Source organism: Globicephala melas, chromosome 16 (assembly GCF_963455315.2).
Source record: "Globicephala melas chromosome 16, mGloMel1.2, whole genome shotgun sequence".
NCBI lineage: Eukaryota > Metazoa > Chordata > Mammalia > Artiodactyla > Delphinidae > Globicephala > Globicephala melas.
In genome coordinates, this window is record NC_083329.1 from 1,169,397 (window position 1) to 1,192,357 (window position 22,961).

A 22,961-nucleotide genomic window follows, 5' to 3' on the forward strand; every position below is an offset into this window, starting at 1 on the left:
TAAAGCCAACACCTCCTGGGGACAAGACGGGACGGCGTACTTGCTCCAGTGGGGAGTTCCACCAGTTACCCTCCTGGGGCTAAGCTAGGACCAAAGGGCTGACCCTCGGGGGCTATTCAGCTGTGCTCACCCCCACTGCATCCACCACCCCACTCCACAGGGCTGCAGAGAGAGCTGCCGTGAAGGCAGCAGCCCCAGGAAGCCCAGCCCTGAGGAGTGCGCACACCAGCCGGTCCTAGCGCAGCAGGAGCCCAGAGGGGAACAAGGGCCTCCGGGCAGAGGAGGGGTCTGGAGTGGTTCCCAGCCAGGTGCCCCAGCGGCCCGGCAGGCGTGAGTGTGACCCTCTCCTAGAAGAGCACATTCACCCGAGGTCTCAGGGAAACCCACAGACAATTGTTCAAGGACAGCTAATGACACCAGGGAGGGCAGGGGACACGACAACTGAGAAAGAACCAAGTTTACAAAACAGAAAGAGACCCGCACAGACCTCAGCGCAGAATTAACAACTACCGATCACAGAACAGCAACCCTCGCTGGGTTTTAAATAGGCTTTACTTTGGGGGGCAGCTTTGGGTTCACAGCACATCTGAGCAGAGGCCCCAGAGACCCCTTCTCCCCCCTCCCCACGGTCTGGTTCTATTGTTTTTAAAGAAATAAGTTAGAAGCTTGAAAACAACTTCATGGAGGAGAAAACGACAAGACGTAGTATCTTAAACATGAATAAAACAGAGAGCACTTTAGAAAAACAAATATAGTAACTGGAGTTAAGACACAATGGACACCTCGTAGCATAAGACTGAACTAGTGACTGGAAGATGACACAGAAAACATGACCCAGAAATGAGCATAGAAAAGGCAGCACACAAGAAGGAGAGGCGAGCGAGGCAGAGATAAGAGAGGTGAGAGAGGCAGAGATAAGAGAGGGGAGCGAGGCAGAGGCAGGATGGGAAGGGCTCTCAGAAGGAAAAACGTGGACGCGAGATTTGCAGATGCGACTGAGAATTCTCTGAAACTGATGAAAGACAACCGTCCAAAGATTCAAAGTAAGTCAAACTCTAGACGCATCATAATGAAACCTGAGGAAAAACGAAACAGAGGCAAAGAGAAAATAATAAAATCTGCCGGAGGAATAAGAGCTTACGTTCAAAGGAAGGACGGTTAGACTAACGACTAACTTCTCATCAGAACAGCAGAGCCGTAAGACAACGGAATAAAGGAGTAAACGCACTTTAAAAAGTACCTGCCGAAGAGGAATTCAAGCCCGAGTCCGAGCAGAGTCCACCCTCATTCTTGAAAGGAAGACATTTTCAGACCCCCCCAAAAAGAAAAAAGGAACCGAGAGAGTGGATGCCAGGACTGAACAGAGGAAACTAAAGGATTCGCCTCAGGCCGAGGGGAACGGTTCTAAAGGGACCTGAGAGGCCAGAAGAACACGGAGAGGCCGCAAAAGTGCTGAATATGTGAGGAGCTAGAAAAAACAAATGAGTGTAAAGAACTAACAACGATCTAGTGGTGTTACAAGGTAAACAAGTTAGAGACAAAATGCCAAACAAGGACACATAAAAGTTAGGAGAGGGAGAAGCTGACGGAGAGCAGCCCGAGTCCTTGTATTACCTGGGAGGAGGGTTCTGGTTCACTGCAGCCTTGAAAAGTTCATTTTGCCTGCTGTTTTTTGTTTTGTTTTGTTTTTTGCGGTACGCGGGCCTCTCACTGTTGTGGCCTCTCCCGTTGCGGAGCACAGGCTCCGGACGCGCAGGCTCAGCGGCCATGGCTCACGGGCCCAGCCGCTCTGTGGCATGTGGGATCTTCCCGGACCGGGGCACGAACCCGTGTCCCCCGCATCGGCAGGCGGACTCTCAACCACTGCGCCACCAGGGAAGCCCTGTCTGCTGTTTTTTAGTGATGGTCATGAAGATGACAGAAAATGGAATATGCGATGTTTAAATAGAAGAGGAGAGGAAAACCTCAGTCAATGCAGACGAAGGCAAGAAAGAAGGGCGCAACAAATAGGAAGCAGAAAATGAAAGAGATTTCAACCCAAATACATCAATGGAGCCATTAAGTGGAAATTAAGAAATAGACTTCTGAGCTGGAGGCGAAATGGCTGTCATCATTCTTGAACCTCCCCAAATTTCCTCTCAATACTAAACGGAGCCACCAGAAAAGTAAAACAAAAACCAAACTAAAAACATCTTCCACAAAAAGATGACAAAGCGCTGCCTCCCTTCCGATCACTACTACCTGCCGGCTTAGAACAACCGTCTTGCTTCACTGGGGTTGTGTGGTCAGAAAGGTGTGCAAAGCTTAGTGGGAGGCTCACTCCTGCCCCAGGTGGTGTCTGGAGCGGCTGCACCCCAGCTGGGCTCCTGCTCTCACTCCCTGGGTTCTGGGGGTTCTGCTTTGGGCGGGGGCTGGGAGCTCAGGATCCCTCAGCCTCTTACCTACGGGGGCTGTGCCGTCACAGTGGGCATCCCCAAAGCGAGCCTGCCAGGAGGTCTCTGCAGAGGCTAACTGCTTCCTGACACCCAGCCCCGGGCCTCACAGCATCACCACTAAACCCCACAAAGGAGCCCAGACTCCAGAGGAGGGACTTTGCAGCCAGCTTCACTCTGCCAGCCACTACTTCCAAACCACCACCACCAAACCCCTAAGAAACCGTGCAGGAGCTGGTGAGCGTGGGAAAAAGGATGTGTGATGGTTCTGAGAACTGGGAACTCAGAAACCACTAGCAAGTGTGCACCTCAAAACGGAGTGGTCCCCCCTGAGATGGAGGCTTGGTGGGATAAACGCGTATGTGATTTTGCATGGGAAAAACAACAACAACAAAAGAAAACCCTACCATAAGCAAAGTTCAATGATAAATGACAAAATAGAGAAAATATATGCAACTTATATCATAGGTCAAAGGCTAACATATAATGAACTTCCGAAAATTGAGAAGAAAAAAGCCAAACAACCCCAGAGAAGAAAGAAAAGAATGGGCAAGACTTATGAATAAACTGTTCACACAAAACACAGCGCAGAAAGCCTTCAAATACACGAAAAGATGCTCAGCTGCACTCCTGGTAAGAGAAATGCAAATAAAAATACACTGAATTTACCGTTTCTCCCCTACCTGGCAAACCCCCAAAAGTTTGACAACATTGTCTGTTGGCAAGGCTGTGAGAAGCAGGCTCTCATGCGCTGCTGGTAGAATGCCACACGATAGTGCAACTCCTGGGGAGGGGATTTTGGCAATATATAGCAAAAGTACACAGTCATTTTCCTTTTGGCCTCGAAATCCCACTTCTAAGAACCTAGTCAAAGATATACTTGAAAATATATAAAAACCATGCGTGCACAAGGATATTCAACTGGAAACAATCCAAATGTTCGTGGACAGAGAGCTCGTCGACTAGGTTAAGATCCAGCCTCTCGGGGAATGCTAGGCAGCTGAGGACAAGAATGAGGGCAACCTCTGCACAGCGATGCTGAGACCTGGTACTAAGTGAGCACAATGAACGGTACAACGGGCTCATAGTCGGTTCCCCTTCCCCTAAGACGGCACAGGGCAAGTGGAAATACACATGCATTTGCCTATATTACTGTTAAGTAGAAACATAAATCAAAAACTACTTTTAAAATATTACCAACAGAGGAGGGAGAAGAGGGTTAAAAAGACAAAGATGGGGCTTCCCCGGTGGTGCAGTGGTTGAGAGTCCGCCTGCCGATGCAGGGAACACGGGTTCATGCCCCGGTCCGGGAGGATCCCACATGCCGCAGAGCGGCTGGGCCCGTGAGCCATGGCCGCTGAGCCTGCGCGTCCGGAGCCTGTGCTCCGCAACGGGAGAGGCCACAACAGTGAGAGGCCCGCGTACCGCAAAAAAAAAAAAAAAAAAAAATCAAACTTTTTTTTTACTAACCATACTCTCTTAACACATCGATATTTGAAACTAATAGAATAAAGCAAAGAAGTAATCTTATGAACATCTTAGGAGCCAAGAATCTCAGCCTAAGAGAAAGAAGATGGACATAAAAAAATAAAGAAATAATTATCTATAGTCCTAAATTTGAATTAAAATTTTCAGTATAAAATCACGATGCATTTTCTCTTAAAATTGTTTCTAGCGCTGTCCTCTGAAAATACACAAAGTCGAGACCAATGCAGAAGCCATGAGTTCCGCTAGCACCCAGCCGTGTGGGTCTTCAGATAACATTTCCCCAAAAAGACCTGGAGCTCCCGGGGCAAGTGGCGATTCCAGCCTCTGCAGGACACGGGCCAGCTGAGCCTCTCAGGCCAGAACACGAGGACGCTGTCCGACACTACTGGGGTCCTGTCAGAAGGGCACAGGGAGAATGTGCAGGAGAAGACGGCTGGGACGTGGAGGAGGGCACGTTTCTTTGACAAGACACACAAAAAGAAATAACCACACACACACACACACACACACACACACACACACACAAAACCTGATCAATTGGACTTTCTCAAAATGCAAAACTTCTGCTCATCCAAAGGTCCACTTTAGAAATGAATAAGCGAGACACAGATGGGGAGAAAATAGTCACAAGACCTATCTGACAAAGAGCTGGCATCTAGGATATATAAAGAACACCTACAGCTCAATCATGATAAGACAAACAACCCAATAAAAATAGGCAAAAGATATGAACACGCGCCTCACAAAAGGAAACATACAAACGCCCAACAAAGATGCGCTCAATGTATTAGTACCGAGGGAAACGGAAGTGAAAACCACAAAGAGCTGCGACCACACACTCCCCAGTGAGACTAGAGTTAAAAAGATCAAACGCCAATGCTGGCACGCACTTGGAGCAGCTGGAATTTTCATACCAAATGGTGCGACCATCTGGGGGGAAGTTCTGACAGTTTCTTATAAAACAAGACACACCTACTCTGTGACCCAGCAGCTTCACCCCTAGGAATTTCCGTAAGAAATGAAGACAAACAGACTTGGACAAGAATGTTCCTCAGGGAGATAATGCAGCTGTACAGGAATCAAGTCCCCCCAAAATCTCCTCGCTAAATTCCACAAAAGAATTTCACAACATCAAAGATTCTTTGCCAAACTACCCCCTTGGCATTACTTGAAGACAGAGTAGCAGAACCTCCAAGTAACCGCGAGTAAAGGGAGAAAAACCAGCAAATCCCGGGACCACCATCATTCACGCCCCCACCCAGCCCCACCCAGCCCCACCCAGCCCCTCCCAGCCCCACCCAGCCCCACCCAGCCCCCACCCAGCCCCACCCAGCGCCCACCCAGCCCCCACCCAGCCCCACCCAGCCCCTCCCAGCCCCACCCAGCGCCAGGAGGACAGACGGGGCTGGCGTGGATTACTGGATGGCACTGGAAAGATGGAAGCCACTTTCAACACGGAACCCCTTCCTGACTGCAGGAAGGGAGCTCACAGAACTACAAGGCCCAGACCCCATCAGAGGGCACGGCACGGCTAAGAGAGCAGATCTTACATGTTCTCACCACAGAAAACAAATGGTAACTATAACAGGATGGGGACAGTAGCTAATACTATGGTGGGAATCATTTTCAATTTATAAATGCATCAAATCAAGAGGTTGTACGTCATACATGGACACAATTTTATGTGCTGATTAATCTTGATACAGAAGGTGGACGTCAGGGTGGGCTGGGGAGGGCAGACATATGATGTAAAGACAGATAAAGGGCCAAGTGAGCTATTCAAAGTTAACAGACTCAAGTTAAGAGGCTAGAGTGATGTGAAAGGACAGCATGATTTGAAAGGTCAGCTTTCCAAACACAGAGCTTCTGAGGAGAAAAAGGGAAAAAAGGAAGAGAGAAACTCCTATTAGTAACCAGGTAAAGAAAGAGAAAAGAAGAAAAAAGAAATGCAGTCTTCAAGACAAAGACCCCCATCACCACAGCACACACACAACTCACTAAAACATCTGGACGTCCCCAGGATGACACAAAAGGGGGGCATTAAGCTAGGAATCTTGTAAAACACCCCAAAATCATAAATACAAACAAAAGAAAAGAAAGTCCACAGGAGACTACTGGAGAAAATCAGGAAACAAAATTTCACATAAAAGAATTGGTACAACTTCCCCCAGTTTAAAAGCAACCTGAAGCAGGAGAAAACTAAATCCATACAGAATTAAGCATCTTCAAACAGCCATCTGAGGGTGTGTAAAGCCACCCTGAATTAGAAATTCAAACACTAAAGTGAACCAAAAATGGGGAAAAGTGAAAAGACAGGTGATCAAATTCACAGAAGAGGAGAAGGAGAAGAAGAAGAAGGAGAAGGAGAAGGAGAAAGCCATAAATGAGAAATAGGGTATAAGGTGCCCAAGGAAGGATAAACTTAAATGAAAATCTAATAAGGAGCATCGAAGATTGAAGACCAGGCCAGGAGACACCAAGAGAAGGGAGTGACATAAAGAAACAGTAAAGAGTCAGAGAGAAAGAAGGGAAGATGAGCAGAGGAGGGATAGTATTCATATCTTCAGGATCTCTAAAGAAGAAAAACAAAGCAATGGCACAAACAAAGCTAATATTTAAAGCTATAATCCATGGAAACTTTCCATATACAGAAAAAGACCTGAATCTGCACATCTCAAAAGGCCCACTGGGTACCTAGAAAAACAAATCCAGGCCAATCAACTCTGAAACATCCCTAGTAAAACTATAAGATTCCAAAGATAAAGATAAAATCCTCAAGGCCTCCAGGCAAAAACAACAGAGTCAAAAGAACGACACTAGCATCAGATGTTTAAAACCAACACAGAAGCAAGGAAAGATGGAAAACATTAAAAAACAAACAAACAAAAACTCAGTGAAAGAAACCACAAACCAAGAATTTTTGGAACCAGCCGAGCCTGGAACATCCTGTAGTTCCAGAAAGTAAGACAATGAGAAAAAAAATAGTTTAACTTAAGAGAAAGAAAAGATGGGCTTGCTGAGAGAGTCCAGCAGCAGCCTGAGGTTGTCCCTGAAGCCAGCGCTGGAACCATCTGCTGGACAAAATATTGTTACCACTGGATTCTAACCCATGGAGCAAAGCCATCATTCATGTGTCCCTACAGATAGGAACAAATAATCAACTAAATGGATGAGGAGAGGACACGCCTTTCCCTTCCAGGAGAATTCCACAGCAATGAAAAAGGAAAGGACAAGGGAGGCCTGACAGCAAACACCACAGTAATAACGCAGATGCAAGATGTGTGAGACACCGGCACTGGTGAGTGAGGATTCAGGGAAAGGAAGGATGGCCACTTCACACGGAGAAAGCATCGAGGCAGCCCTACATCACTGTCAACGAGCCGTGTGGACACGGCGACTTCCTGACGCAGTTCGTGAAGACAGGCACATGGGCGCTGGTGGGGGGGGGGGGGCGGGGGGGCAGAGCGGGTGGGGGTGGTCTGGCCAAAAATGCATCGCCTCGTTCCCAGCACGAGAAAAGAGCAGATAAAGTCCATTTGAGCAGCATTTTACAAAACAACTCGTCAGTACATAGTTTCTAAAAGTATCAATGTCATAAAAGACAAGGAAAGACTAAGGAAGGGTCACCTACTGGAAGAGACCAAGGAAGCACAACAGCTGGGATCCTGGTGGGGCAGAAAAAGGGCATCAGTGGGGAACTGGTGAGAGGAAGGCTGGTTGTCCGGTGAACAGTGTAGAGGTGTCCTGGTTCTGACCATGATCTACAGGAAGATGTCACAGAGGACGTAACACCAGGGGAACCTACAGAACTCGGTGCTATTTTTGTAACTTTTCTGTAAGTCTAAAATTAGTCGCTTGTAAAACTTTAAAAAAGCATTTGGGGACTTCCCTGGTGGTCCAGTGGTTAAGACTCCATGCTTCCAATGCAGGGGGTGTAGGTTTGATCCCTGGTCGGGGAACTAAGATCCTACATGCCACATGGCATGGCCAAAATAAATAAATAAAAATTTTAAAAATATCTGTAACACGTACATCACGGAAGGCTCCTCAGAGAAGGGGTGAACTACTCAATGTGGATGCATCTCAGAATCCCTACATGGCAGAGGGAGAGGGAGACAGAGACAGAGACAGAGACAGAGCAAGCTCTCTGATGTCTCTTATAAGGGCACTAATCCCATCCTGGGGGCCCCACCCTCACGACCTCATCCAACCCTAATTCCCTCTAAAGATCCCACCTCCAAGTGCCATCACATGGGGGGTCAAGCCTTCACAAATGAATTCGGGGGACACAATTCAGTCCACAGCAGCACCTATCCACGTGCAGGAGTGACCTATGCAGGTGTTAATTTGGGGTAGTACTGATTGTCTTGATCGCACTTCTCTATAATTTTAGAATTTCCTTTATAATCAGGAAAAAAAAAAAGGCAAAAGTCAGAGGTAAAGGGGCCCAAGTGCTTACCTAGTGTACTGGTGAAGACTTGGGAGGAGGAGTCCCTCACACATGGTGAGACTTGCACAGAGGGTCCCAGCCCTTTGGGGTGGTGACAGAGGCACCCCAGAGATCTGCCAGAGCTGAGTGGACCCAGTGCTCATCTGAGTCACAGGCTAGAGGCAGAGTCACGGAAGAGGCCAGCAAGGAAGGGCCCCCCGTCTGCAGGACCTTTGCTGGATGCCACTGCAGGGAACCTAGCCAGCCTGACAGCCCAGCGCCAGGGAGGGAGCGGGCATCCCAAGGCTGCTTACCTGGAGTGCACAGGTGTGACGCTGACTTAAGAGGTCTATTCCAGGCGCAGATCGGCTGGGAGGCTTGACCCTTTCACTGAGGTGGGCCGCAGGCAGGTCGCTCTCAGCAGGAGATCCTGGCTGGGTGCGAAGGACAAGGTCTCACCACTTTGCACTGGATTACGGCACAGCACGGTCGCTGGGGGCGCGGCTCACAGCCCACCGACCCCTGATAGGGAGCAGGGTGAGTGTGGAGGCAAGGCAGCGCTGCTGGGAGATGGGATTGTCAGACCCCAGGGTCGGGCAGGGCAGAGCTGAGGACGCAGGGCTGGTGCGGGATCCAGGCCCCAGCGGAGGTCCCTTAAGTCCCCTGACTACGCCTAAGAGACATGGGGCATAACGCTCGTCTGTGACTTGGGACGAGGACCTTCCCCTTCCCGGGTCTTAGGCTCCTCACTTCTGAGTGATTCACTGTGAGACCCTCACTTCCTCCCTTGCAGGCTCCTGGAGGATGTGCTCCGAGCCTGGTTCCCTGAAGTCCCACCTCTGTCCTCGGGCCTCTCCTAGGCTTCCTGCAGGGTGATAGCTACACACCTGAGCACAGGTAGAGAAACCAGAACAGTGCCTGGCATACAGCAGGTGCTATGGAATGGGTGGCATTTGGATTATGACCCTCCTCTGTCTCATCTTTTTCTTTCTTATAACAGTTTATTTATCGTATGCCATGTTCACAGTCGCCTAGATCTCGCGGGCATCATGAATGCAAACTTGTGGTGCCGAAGCCCCAGACCCCGGGGCTTGCTCACGGTGGTACCATCCGCCCTTCTGAAGGCCCGGCAGCGTTCTGGTCACGTGTCCTGGAAACACGTTAAAGGAGGAACTTCGCTCCTTAATACGGAAGTTTATGAGAAGGTAGGCAGGGATCTGTCTGCCGTGAATGTGGGGAGAAACTACTGCAGGCAGTTGCCAGATGGAGTCTTAGTTCACGGGCACAAATCAGCTCTCAGAAAGGTGCGAAGGGCTAGAAGCGCCCTGAACCCTGGCAGACGGCCTGCCCGGTACCTTTTCCCTCCACCCTCCCCAGGGCAGGGGAGCCTCCGGCCGGGTGGGCAGCAGGTCCTCCCAGCAGCCGAGGCCGAGAGGCAGTTCCGATTTCCCGCTGTTCTGCAAGCCAGCGCCCCGACCCGCAGGTCCGTTCCTTGCATTTGCAGACAAGTGCAACAGAGAAGCTTTACCGCATTCCGTCGCTGCAGAACGAGGATAATGAATCAAAACCTAAGACGCCGAGCGGGAGGGAACTGCTGAGAATCGGCTCCGCCTCTCCCAAGATGCAAGGTCAAAGGGAGGGGCAGGTTTTTCCAGGAAAACTGTGGAGGCTGGTGCCTCCTCCCTGACTCCTGACACCCAATTAAACCCTTTATTCTGTGGCGTCCGATTCTGTGAGCATCCGACAGCTACGCCACCACCCCCCGGAAACGCAAACACGTGAGATTAAAAACTAGACACCAAAAAAAGAAAAAAATCCCAAGGGCCGCGCCTTCCTGAGGGAGGCTCGGTCGGCGACGCGTAAACGCCGGAGTCGCGCCCCGCCCCCGGCAAATACCTGCGCGCCCAGCCAGGGCCTGTGCGCCTGCCGCCGCGCCCCGCGGGGGTCCCGGGAAACCAGCGCAATCCAGAGGGGTGGCGCATGGCCCTCGGGGGCGCCTGGAGAGGCAGAGAGGACTCCCGCCCCCAACAAGGGCGCCTTGGGGGCGCGGGACCCCGGCTTGCGGGATGTCACCCAGCCATCTTCGGGCCACACCCGACCATCTCCGGGTCAGCTCAAGGCCACCTCCGGGCCATCCCCGACCAACCCCGAGCCACCTTACAGCCACCTACGGGCCACTCCCGGGCCATCTCCGGCCAACCCTGCCGCGCAGGGCGCCCCGGCCCAGGACGCACGGTGCCAGGCCCGGGCGCAGCGCGGAGGCCTGGCCCGGCCGCGGCTGCTCACCGAGGCTCCCCGCGAGCGGGCGGCTCAGGGGCTCCGGGCAGCGGCGTCCGACGGCCCGGCTCAGCCATTGCAGTGGCGCTGCGGAGGGCGGGGGGCGCGCGTCACCGCGGGTGGGGGCGCCCCAAACCCCGGCCCTCCCCGCCCGCCCCTCCCTGCCCCCGCGCGCGGCTCCGAGACACCCCACCCCACCTCCTCGTCTCCTTTTCTGCCCATCCGATTCTTCTAAGGAGCAGGTTTGCGGTCTATTAAAATCAGAAAACCGTGTTGCCAAAAATAACCCGGCTGCGGCCGGAGGGCGCGGGGCGGGGCGGGGCGGGGCGGGGGGGAGAGGCCGGCCTCCGTGCAGCGCGCACGGCCGAGCGCCTGACCACCGGTTACCGTCCCGGTGAGAATTACTCACCCACACTTCATGTCGGAGATTAGCAGCCGTGAGGAAGCACGGGATTGTTGCACGTGTGTGTTTTAACCATTAACTCTTGGCTTCCCACCTCCAAACGCTGCCTTTCTCCGCCCTGATGAGAGAAGCGCTTTGGGGAGACTTGCGTGGAGCAAATTAGTCCTTGCTCAGGATTCAGATCCACAGATCCATGGTTGAGACGCGCCTCGGGGCCTGCTGGCGCCAGGATCCCAGCGCCACCGCTGCTGCATCCTCCGGGGGTCTGGGTGCTCATCTGTAAAGTGGGAGGGATTGCCCACTCCCACTTCTTAGAGTTGGTGGAGGAGGTACAGTTATAAATGTGGCAGGAAGGAAGAGCAAATACTGTTTAGGAAAACCTGTGTACAGGCAAAAGCTTCCCCCGTGGAATACATTCCTTCCCAGATACCAAGACTTAATAAACCAGCAGATCCCAGAGTTATGAGCACAGAGAGCAAGTGGGGACCCTTAAGTGTGACAGTGACAGGGGCCTCGCCCACTTTGCCCCGGACCCATGCTTTCTGGCCACAGGAAAACCAGTGCTGTTTATTGATGCTGGCTGAGAACACATCTGAGAGCGCAGAAACCCAGCCTTCAAGGTTTGTTCCCCCGCTGGCACCCTGGGCACCTTACGTGGGCCATTCCTCCTCTCGGCCCTTCTAGATGAGAGACACGGGGAATACTCAGAGGCCCCATGGGTGTCAGGCCTAGAGGCTCTCCCTTGGTTCCTTGGTCAGAGGCGATCGTGGATAGGTTAGTGTGAAAGTGAAGCAGGCACTCAGGAAGGATCCAGATGGGAAGGAAAACCACGCCCAGGATAAGCACGTCCTCAGCGAGGTTGGATGGGATGGACTGGCTGCCGGGTGGCTGCTGGGAGCCCAGGATATGGTGCCACATCACCACTCCGTGTTGGTCCCAGCTGCTGAGACACTGAGCGCTGGACGGCGGCCAGACGGGCCTCGGTGGGGAGAGACCTGTGTTGTTAATCAACACACTGTCTACAGCCATGCCGCCATTGGCACTTCTGTCATGGACTTTTTGTGCAGAGACTGGGATGGCTGGACAAGGCAGCGGCCAACATCTGCAGAATGGGCCATCTTCTCCACCTGGCTGTCCAGCGCATCCTACACAACAGGAACATCTGGTGAGATGCATGTGGAACGCAAATATTCTCACATCTGGCCCCACTCCAAAAGGTCTGTCCATCCCCCTACTTCCTCCCCAGATCTCCTTAACCCTAACCCTCCAAACCCATTCCTTCTCAGTCCCTGATCATCAGTGTACACAAATATCTCCATCACCTCTCCTTCCAGGTAAAGCGGATAACATAACCAAATCTATTGCTCAAAAATGGCCCACTGGCCAGTTGGGCCAGTCCAGTAGGGCCGGGTTGCCATCAGTCCTTTTCCAGCCAGTGCCAACTTAGCGTGACTGCAGCGGGCTCTATTTTTTATTGGTCAGTCAACTCGTTTTAGGGAACTCCCCATAAAATCAGAGATGCAAGCGGAGGGACCTGGGAAGGGCGCCTCCAGAAGAAGCTACCTGCTCCTGCAGCTTCCCTGGGTGACCAGGGTGAGCTTGAGAACAAGCTCATGTTAGTCTACTGGGGCTGCCAGAGCAAATTCCCACAGATGGGGGTGGGGGGGTTAGACAATAGAAATTTATTTTCTCACAGCTCTGGAGGCTGGAAGTCCGAGATCGAGGTGCGGCAGGGCTGGTTTCTGGTGGGGTCTCTCTCCTGAGGATCAGTGTTGGCTCAGAGTAAATGTCTGGTGATCCCCTGAAGGTCTGAGTATTTTGCTCCCCCCAGGGCACCATGTGGGGAATGTGGCTGCAGGTCCTTTTCAGAAAGGCTAGGAGAAAAATTGTTGCTATTGTTGTTTTAATACCTATGGTGCCAGCACAGGATCCGCCCCCCGGGAACACCCATCTTTTCCTTAATTACAAGGACTCTGGGACTGAGAACTGATTCAGGTCTGACCACTGAGCTAGTGGCTGTGACTTCTAGCGCAGTGACTCACCAGCTGGCTGTGTTCATTAAAATTCCATTTGTTGCTTCAGTCAAATGTAACAAGTCCGCCTTCGCGGGTTTCCTATCAATTTCAGTCCGGGGAACCACATGATAGCTCACTGCCACCCAGAATTCCTGTGTGTCAAGCCATTCTAATGACCACCCAACTCTTCTGCCGGCTGAGGTAAAGGTACCCACTCTGCCCTTGGCAGTGAAGAGCTGTTGCTGTACCTGGGCACTACAGGGCACAGACTCTCTCCCCTGGAATCAGGAAGCCCATTCATGGCAGCCCCTTTATCCCTGACCCACGGAAAACAGCCACTAACTGCACTGCTTCCCCAGGAATCAGGCCCTTGCCCCACTGATGTCTGTCTTGCACGTGATAAATCCATCCAACGTGCCCGGCTCCCTAAGGCTTTAGATTCTTTCCAGCACGTAAAGGAATTGCTTGCACCTCAATTTCATTCCACACTGAGTTCGGGTTTCGCTTAACCAAAGGACAGGACACTTAGACCCATTCAGATTGCTCCAGCTAGCCCAGCGGATCCAGACTCCCTATTTGCTCATGGATAGGCAAACCCGTGTTGAAAAATTAAGACCAATTTAACAAGTACATTTTAAAAAGGACCAGTAGCTGAAAGTCTGATGATAAACAGCATTTGTAGGATAGATAAGTAGTCTCAACGTATCTCTTCCCAAGATACTTAGTAATCACAAAGAGGAGATAGTGTATCTGCAGTGGAGAAACCAGGCAGACTCCAATGGAACCTAAAAATGAAAGTTAACGTCTGCGATGGAACAAATCAAAATCAAGTGCCTCAAGCCATGAGCAAAACACGATTTCATTTCTGCAGGATGCTTGCCCAGATTCACACCTGAATCTAATCGTGAGCAAACATCTGAGAAACCCAAACTGAGGGATACTTCTACAAAAATAACAGTTATCCTGCAATAAAACTACCATGGAAAACAAAGCTGAGGAACTATTCCAAATAAGGGAGAATAAAGATCTCAGGGCCCAGGGCTTTCTTTCCCTAGAAGAAGCATTGTTAGGACAGAGGGGAAATTTGATGAGCAAGTAACATTTCCATGTTAATTTCCTGCCTTTGCTAGTTATACTGAGGTTATGTGAGAGCATGTCTTTGCTTTTAGGAAATAAACACTAAAGTATTTGGGGTGGTGGGGGGAGGTTTCATGCTTACAACTTACTCTCAAATGGTTCAGAAAAAAAATATATGCACACACATACACCTACATGGAGAAAGAGATAAAGCAAATGTGATAAAATATTAATATTTGGGGAATCTAGGTGAAGGGTATACAGTAATTCTTTGTAAATATCAAAGTATTCTTTGTAGTTCTTTGTATTCTTGCAATTCTCAGTAAGTCTGAAACTGTCAAATTTAAAAGTTTATATATATATATGTATAACTGATTCACTTTGATGTACACCTGAAACTAACACAATATTGTTAAGTCAACTATACTCCAATAAAAATTTTTAAAAATAGGACTTCTCTGGTAGTCCAGTGGTTAAGAATCTTCCTTCCAATGCAGGGGACACAGGTTCGATCCCTGACTGGAGAACCAAGATCCCACGTGCTGTGGGGCAACTAAGCCTGGACGGCGCAACTACTGAGCCTGCGCTCTGGAGCCCGCACGCCACAACTACAGAGCCCACGTGCCCCAACGAAAGATTCTGCGTGTCACAACGAAGACCTGACACAGCCAAATAAATAAATATTTAAAAAAATGATTAAGAGGGGCTTCCTCCTCTGCCTCCCACGTGGTCCAAGATGCAGGTGCAGAAGACAGAAGGATGCAGGCAAAGCAGGGTAAATACGTTCTAGCTTTCGGGCAAAATAACCAAAAGGAGATGCTCCAGGAAGCCGGGAAGCACTGGGGAGGCTGTAGAAAGGGAGGAGCTAAGAAAATTCACTTAAGAAAGTTGTTGTGAATGCCTGGGATCGCTGGCCCCAAGCAGCACACCACAGACTTAGAGGGTGCATGATGGGCTAGACCGGATCCCACTGGGTGGCGCACATAAGGGACAGAACCAAACAGCCCTGCAACAGCTGGAGGGAGCTTTCAGTGTGGACTCACCTGTGTCAAGTGCCTGATAAAGTGAAATACATCAACAGTCCCCACAGAACCTAAACAGTACCAGAGTCTCATAACATAATATTCAACATGTCCAGGGCGCAATCCCAAATTACCCAGCAAACAAGGGATCAAATCTCAGCTGGACTGTGGAGAGAGAGCAGTCAACGATAACAGTGCCGAGATGACAGAGGTGTTGGTATTACCTGACAAAAACCGTTATCTGACAAGGCAAGGATTACAGAAACGTGCCAACGAATAAGAGTAAACACTCTTGAAGAAATGGAAAGATAGAAAATCTTAGCAGAGAAATAGAAAATACAAAGAAGAATCAAATGGAAATTTTATTTTATTATTATTATTTTTTGGCCCTGCACACGGCTGGCAGGATCTCAGTTCCCTGACCAGGGATTGAACCCGGGACCCGGCAGTGAAAGCCTGAAATCCTAACCAGTAGGCCACCAGGGAACTCCCTCAAATGGAAATTTTAGAACTAAAAAATATAATAACCAAAATAAAAACCTCACTAGATGGACTCAGTAGTAAAATAAAGATGACAGAGGAAAGAGGCAGTGAACCTGGAGAGAAATGATCCAGCTGATACGACAGAGAGGGAAAAGGTTGAAAAACAAATGAACAGAGACTCAGGAAGCAGTGGGATGATGTCAAAAGATCTAACATTTGTGTCATTGAAGTTCTGGAAAAAGAGGAAAGTGTGGTTAAGAAAAAATATTTGAAGAAATAATGGCAGAAAACTTGCCAAATTTGGTAACGAAGGTGGAAAAAATCCTGAAATCAGCCAGGGGAAAATGATTCATTACATGTAGGGAAATAATCTGAATTAATGCAGAACATGCAAGACAGAAGGCAGTGGAACAATGATTTTTAAATGCTGAAAGGAAACTGTCAAGATTCTATGTGCAGAGAATGAAAGTGCTATAGGCTGAATGTTTGTGAGTCCCAAATTCATACGTTGAAACCTAATCCCCAGTGTGAGGGTATTTGGAGCGGGAACCTGTGTGAGGTGATGAGGTCCTGAGGTGCGGCCCTGTGAGTGGGATCAGTGCCCTTATGACAGAGACCCCAGAGCGCTCTCTTGCCCCCTCTCCCATGAGGACACAGGGGGAAGACAGCAGTCTGTGAACCAGGAAGGAGGCTCTTACCACACCCTGAGTCTGCTGGCACCTTGATCTCGGACTTCCAGGCTCCAGAACTGTGAGAAATAAACTTCTGTTGTTATAAGCCGCCCGGTCTACGGTATTCTGTTACAGTCCTGAACAGACTAAGACAGAAGGTGAAATAAAATATTCCCAAATGAAGAAAAAAATCAGAGTCTGTTGACAGCAGGCTTGCTGTAGATCAGGGGAGGACATCACAGGGGAGCAATGACTGAACCTAGAATATGGAAAACTATTTAGGAGCAAAGACACGTCCTAAAACTTAAGAATGGAGAGAGCTTGAAAGTGGATAGATGAGGAAGAAGAACACCACACAAATGCCACCCTAACCCCCAAAGCCAGTGTAGCTTTATTAATATATGATAAAATAGACTTTATGGCAAAATGAATTACTAGAAATAAAGATAGTCGCTTATAATAAAGTGTTAGATTCATCAGGAAGATATACGAATTTTAAATGTGTGTGCATATAATAGCGTAGCTCTAATGCATATAAAACAAACTTGGCAGACATATAGGGTAAAATAGAAAACTCCAGGGACTTCCCTGGCGGTCCAGTGGTTAGGACTCCACGCTTCCACTGCCGGGGGAGCAGGTTCGATCCCGGGTCGGGGGACTAAAATCTCCACGTACCCTATGGTGCGGCCAAAAAAAAAAACCAATCCGTTATCAGAGCAGAAGAAATTAGCACTCCTGCCTCAATGATTATTAGAATAAATAGAAAATTAAACCATAAACATATAAAGATTTGAACAACTTCGTCAACAAACTCGATCTAATAGACCTGTATAGAAGACCGTATTCTACAACACGCAATACTTCCAAGCCCAAACAGAACTTTTATGAATATCAAACATATTCTAGGCAAGTGTCAAAAATGTTTAAAGAATTAAAATCATACAGAGTATATTCTCTGATCATAATGCAATTAAGCTAGCAATCGATAATAAAAAGATAACCAGAAAATAGCCATCTGTTTGGAAATTAATAAACACATTTCTAAATAACTTATTGTGGTCAAAGGATAAATCATGATAAAAATTAGAAAATGCTTTTAAATAAGCAATGATGAAAATACTAAATATCACACTTGTGGGATGCAGCGAAAGCTCTACTTAGCTTTTTTTTATGCCTGAATGTATATAACAGGGGAAAACAGCTGAAAAGTAAGGAACTAAGCATTTATCTCAGGAACTTAGAAAAATAACAAACCAAACCACAAGGAAATAAAAGGAGGCCCTAATGAATACAAAGCAAAGCTTAATGAAATAGGGGGGAAATAGCCAACAGAGAGGGTAAGCTACGCCAAAGATGGGTCTTTGAAATACCCGGATATTTAATTAGCCCCTGACAGATTTATTTAAATGCTTCAGCTATTAAAAAAAAAAAGAGAGAAAACTATGTAAATTTTATGCCAATGAATTTGAAAATTAGAAATGAAATGTATAAATTCCTGGAAAGGTAGCAAAATTAACTCAGAAAAAAATGGATTCTTGAAAACGCTGAATCAGTAGTGAAAAAAATCTTCCCGCAAATAAAACTCTAAGCACAGATGGCTTTATTGGCCGTTTCCACCAAATGTGTAAGGAACAAAAGATAAAATCTTATACAAACTCTTCCGGATAACAGAATAAGGGGTAACAACTCCAGCTCACTTCATGACAGTAGGAAAACCTACTGAGAACAGTGAGAGAAGGAAAGTCATAGGTCAACCTTACTCACATTAGTAGCTTAGGAAATGTGAGTGGGGAGATAAACGCGGGAAAAGTAATTGGATGAAATTCAACATTGGTTCATAATTTTTAAAATCTAAGCAAATTTGGAATAGGAAAGAATTTTTGAAGCTGAAAGAGCAAGAAAGGAAGGAAGGAAGGAAAGAAGGAAGGAAGGAAGGAGAAGAAAAGAAAGAAAATCAAAGCTACATCAAAGATCTTCATAGTGGAATGACCAGCACAATAAAATGATAAAGTTTCTGTGGAACAAGAAATAAGACAAGTGTGCCCACAATCATAATTTCTATTCTACACCTGTATTTGGGTCCTAGACATCCTAGTACTGGATGATAATAATAATAATATATGCCAATTTAAAAAGAAAGAAAAAACTGTTTCTTTTATATAGTACCTTATGTACACTCTGGTTTCTCTTCAGATCATATAAATCCTTCACCTTTTACAGCACATGGTACAAGATTCAAAACTAAGCCAAATTAAACACTGGTGAAGTAGATAAGGGGATAAAAATGTAAAAGAAAGTGAGGAAATGTTTACTATCGGAATCAGGATAGGGGCTGCCTTTGGGGGAGGGGCTGTGGGGTGGAGGGGGGCGACTACAGAGGGCTCCCATGTTCCCTTCTAGACTTGGGTGGTGGTCCCATGGTATTTATTTTATAATTCTTCTTTAAGCTGTACATATATGATCTACAGACTTTACCGTATCACATTCAATACCCCAATTTTTTTCAATGCCGCTGGAAAACCAGGAAGCTTCCGCATGAGCAAAGAATCCCCGAATGGAGGGAAGCGTAGAAGGAGCCCCACCCCTCACTTTCCAGATGCCCAGCCGAGGCCCAGAGAGGGGAGACCTGCCTCCAGCCACACCCCCATGGCTCTTCTGCGTCCAGCCCAGAGTCTTCGCAACACAGGAAGTACTGATTCGTGGTTATGAAGCACTTGCTTGCTGAAACCCATTAGCTTAAATGCCAGAGTCTTGACAAGGAGGACCACGCCATACAGAGCAGCGCCTGGGACAGGAAGCACCTCTGCAGGGCTGCTGGGCTGGGGAGCCGGCGCCGGTGCTGATGCAGCCCGGGAGGTGAGGGCTCTGTGATCTGGGGTCACCCGGGCTCTCCGTCCCCGCAGGGCCCTGGGCTCCTGGTCCTGGGATACAACAGCTGGACCAAGAAGCCACGTGGTGGGTCTGTGGGAATCTTTCAGTGGCGTTACGATTAAAAAGCCAATGTGCCTGGCAGTGTGCTAACCAGCAGGATGGACCGTGGCTGAATCCAAGTGCGCTGGACGGGAGTGGATTGGCCCACTCCCAATCTTGCCCCTAAAATGTGGGCATTTCACGCCACGCCTCTGGCCAGTGGCATCCCTCTGGCCTCCAAAGTCCCCCTGGTCTGGCTTCCTGCTCTCGCTTGGCCAGTCTCTCCACTCCTACTGCCCAGCCGCACGGGAGCGTGCTGGCCACCCAGCACACCCGCTGGCTCCCTCAGGACCTCTGCACTGGCTGCTCCCAAGGCAGCTGTCTGACTCCCTCCTTCGCTTCCTTCAAATCTCTGTGGAGATGTCAGCCCTTCACGCAGCCTTCCCTACACAGCCTGGGTGAAACGGCCACCCTCCCCATCCACACCTGCGTCCTTACTGCTCTGTGTCTTTCTGTTACGCAGTCCAGCCTCTGAGATGTGATGTGTTCATTTGAGCATGTGTCTTTACGTGTTTCTCCCCACAAGACTGTAAATTTCACGAGGGCACAGGCTGTTTCGGTCCTGCTGGCGCAGTGTCCCCAGGGCCTAGAACAGTGCCCGTCTCTAGCAGGACAAACGCGTGCAAGGAGGCGACAAACACCTGCCGTCCTGTTGCTCCGTTTCCTCGGTGGCCCATCTTAATGGGAGATACTCATCTTCCCAAAGTGCAAATCGGATCACACCCATACCGTAGGGTAGCCTTTAGGAAGCATCGTAAGCATCGCATTTTCCTCAGGTTAAGTCCAAAGTGCTCCACGTGGCCTCGGAGGCTCTGCACAATCTCACCTCTTCCTGCTGCTCCGGACTCCTCAGCGCCCTGCTTGCTCATTCTGCTCCATGACGAACAGGTCTCTTTTCCTTAAACCCTCCTAGGTTTTGAAGCCCTCCTAGGTTCCTCACTTGGGCTTCCCTGGTGGCGCAGTGGTTGAGAGTCCGCCTGCCGATGCAGGGGACGCGGGTTCGTGCCCCGGTCCGGGAAGATCCCACATGCCGCGGAGCGGCTGGGCCCGTGAGCCATGGCCGCTGAGCCTGCGCGTCCGGAGCCTGTGCTCCGCAGCGGGAGAGGCCACAACAGTGAGAGGCCCGTGTACTGCAAAAAAAAAGAGGCCACTTTTCCTCCCACGCTTATGACTCCACTTAATGGTACTTCCTAGGGGAACTTTGGATGGTTGGATGGTTGGATGGTGGGTGGATGGAAGGAGGGATGGAGGGAAGGAAGGATGGAGGGATGATGGGCAGGTGAATAAATGAATGGAGCTGCTTTAACTGCACTCAGTTTCTTAGAAATGCAGGCACTGCCTCTGGGTCAGGTTCCTGGAGATATATACACACTCTGCAAGTCAGGCAACCAGAAGAGTCCACAGAGGTCCATGAGCTCCCAGCCGACCACCTTGCCGGCCAAGCAGTGCAGACCTGCCCCTGCCAACACCTCTCTGACGGCCCCAGGGAACATCAGCTCCACACGCCCCCCGGCTCCTAAACCCAGCAGGTCACCACAGCTCTGAGAGACTCAGGAGCCGGGCCAGCGGCTCTAGTCCCAGCTCCCCACTTCCTCCTGGTGACCAAGACACTCACCCCCACTGTGTGTTGGATTCCTCATCTGTAAAATGGGGTAACGAGGACCAAATGTCTACATGGAAAGACTCAGATATATATACCACACACCTTCTGGTGCTACATGTGGTTACCTGGGCAACACCAAAATATTGGCATAAAAACAAGGACATGAGTAAACTGGTCCCAACCTCTCCTTCTAACCTCTAGTGATGGGCTGACTGTGTCCTCCAGATTCACATGGTGAAGCCCTCCTGGGGGTGACAGTGTTGGGCGGTAGAGTCATGAGAGAGCTGGCTTCCTGTCTCTCCTTCCTCCGCGTGAGGACACAGTGAGAAGCCCGGCTGTCTGCAGCCTGGGAGACGGCTCTCGCCAGAGCCCAGCTGGACCTCCAGCCTCCAGGCGGTGAGAAGTCAAGTTTGCTGTGTAAGCCGCCTGCCTGTGACAGTTAGGTACCGCAGCCGAGCAGACGTCTCGAGCAGACGAGCACGGCCTCTGCACAGACACGTGCCTCCTGCTCCCTTCACGGAAACGCATACGAAGCACCTGGCGTGCGCCACGCCACCCTGTGTGCACGTACGTGTGCCGAGGACACAGCCGACCCTGCGCCTCCCTCCCCGCGTCCACTCACAGCTGGGCCATGCCTGGACGGAGCCTCCGTGCCGGCTCCCGGGGCTCTGCAGGCCCCACCGTGCACACGGTGTCTGCATGCCACGTGCTACATGTAAACACCGGCCAACCCTCCACGGTGCTGCAATGTCCCCCGTCCCACCTACCCCCACGACCGCAGTTGCTCCAGAGTCTAGGTTTTATCCACTTTTGAATCCTGCCCTTTGCAAAGCCAGACCTCAGCTAGGCTGGGTGCCTCATAAACAGTGGGTCCTCCGGAAGGTGTCCCGGGTCAGTGGCTGAGGGGGAGGAAGGTGTGTCAGGCCAACGGCTAAGCAAGCCCACGTCTCCAGGAAAAGGCGAGTCTTCCCGGGAAAGGGCTCTTTAAGGCGGTTGCCGGCCCCAGAGCGCCTCCTTAGTGCGGGCTCCTCCTGGCCTCTCCGGGCAGCACACACACCCACCCTGCTCCTCTGTCCCCGGAGAGCTCAGCTCGGCTGTACGTGCTCACAGCACCTTCTGTCCTTTCCCTTTAGAGCCAAGTTCAATACTCAAAGGGATTCTGCACTTTCCCTCACTCTTCCTCCACCCCGGCGTTGTATTATGAAAATTTCCAAACACACAGGAAAGCTGAAAGAAGTGTGTGAGCCTGCACACACCCACCATCTGGGATCTTCGATTAATACGCCGCAGTCGCCAGCCCTCCACCCACCCGTCAGCCCACCTGCCTGCTGAGGCACTTCCGGGTAAGTTCCAGACCTTGGTGCCCATCACCCCCACACTGCAACTTGCTCACCAGTCACTGGAGTTCAGTGTTTGTTTCTAGCTTCTCTCTCGGGAGGGAGAGATAAAGTTCAGATTCGGCGAAAGGCACAGATCTTATGTGCACCGTTTGGTGAGTTTGCCGATGGGCTGCATCTTTGTCACCCAAACCCCTAACAGGACACAGAACGTGCCCACCTCCCCAGAGCGCCCCCAGGGCCCCTTCCCTGTCGGCGGTGCCCACACTCCGAGGCCACCGTCCTCTGATATCGTTCACCGTAGCTTAGCTCAGCCTGGAGCGTCACGTCAATGGAATCGCTTGGTGTAAGGCTTCCAGGGGCTGCGCGGATCAGCAGTGGCTCCTGCTTGTGTAAGGCTTCCAGGGGCTGCGCGGGTCAGCAGTGGTTCCTGCTTATTGCCGCATGGCATCCTGGTGAGCGGATTTCCCGCGGTTTGTTTCTCCTCCCCTGCTGAGGGCCACCTGAGCTCTTTCAAGCCTGGGCCTATTATGAATAAAACCGCTGTCAGCATTCCTGCACCGGCTTCTCATCACGGGCACTTGTAGGATTCTGTGTCTTGGACAGCAGGGGGTGTCCGCGAGCCAGCGGATGGAAACTCCAGATGGTTTCTCCAGGAAGAGAAAGCATCCCCTGTACAGCCATCCCTCACGGGCGATCTCAGCGAGAAAGTCGTTATGCCGCATATTAATGAATTTGTCAGGAGGACAGACCT

General features: G+C 50.2%; 1 protein-coding gene across 32 annotated transcripts in view; it reads right to left on the bottom strand.

Annotated features, from left to right (window-relative positions):
- JAKMIP3 (Janus kinase and microtubule interacting protein 3) overlaps window positions 1–11,262 on the bottom strand; it is a 104,260-nt gene extending 92,998 nt beyond the window's left edge. For 25 of the 32 annotated variants that reach the window (XM_060286806.1, XM_060286804.1, XM_060286802.1 and 22 more), the window contains exons 1-2: window positions 10,825–10,896; window positions 8,664–8,783 (exon numbers count right to left, since the gene is read on the bottom strand). The gene's annotated coding sequence lies outside the window, so the exon portion shown is untranslated. Of the gene's footprint in view, window positions 1–8,663; window positions 8,784–9,877; window positions 9,901–10,245; window positions 10,432–10,635; window positions 10,655–10,824; window positions 10,897–11,035 lie in introns of those variants that run through there. The other 7 variants (XM_060286778.1, XM_060286815.1, XM_060286814.1 and 4 more) reach the window with 5 other exon arrangements.
- Window positions 11,263–22,961: the final 11,699 nt, after the last annotated feature.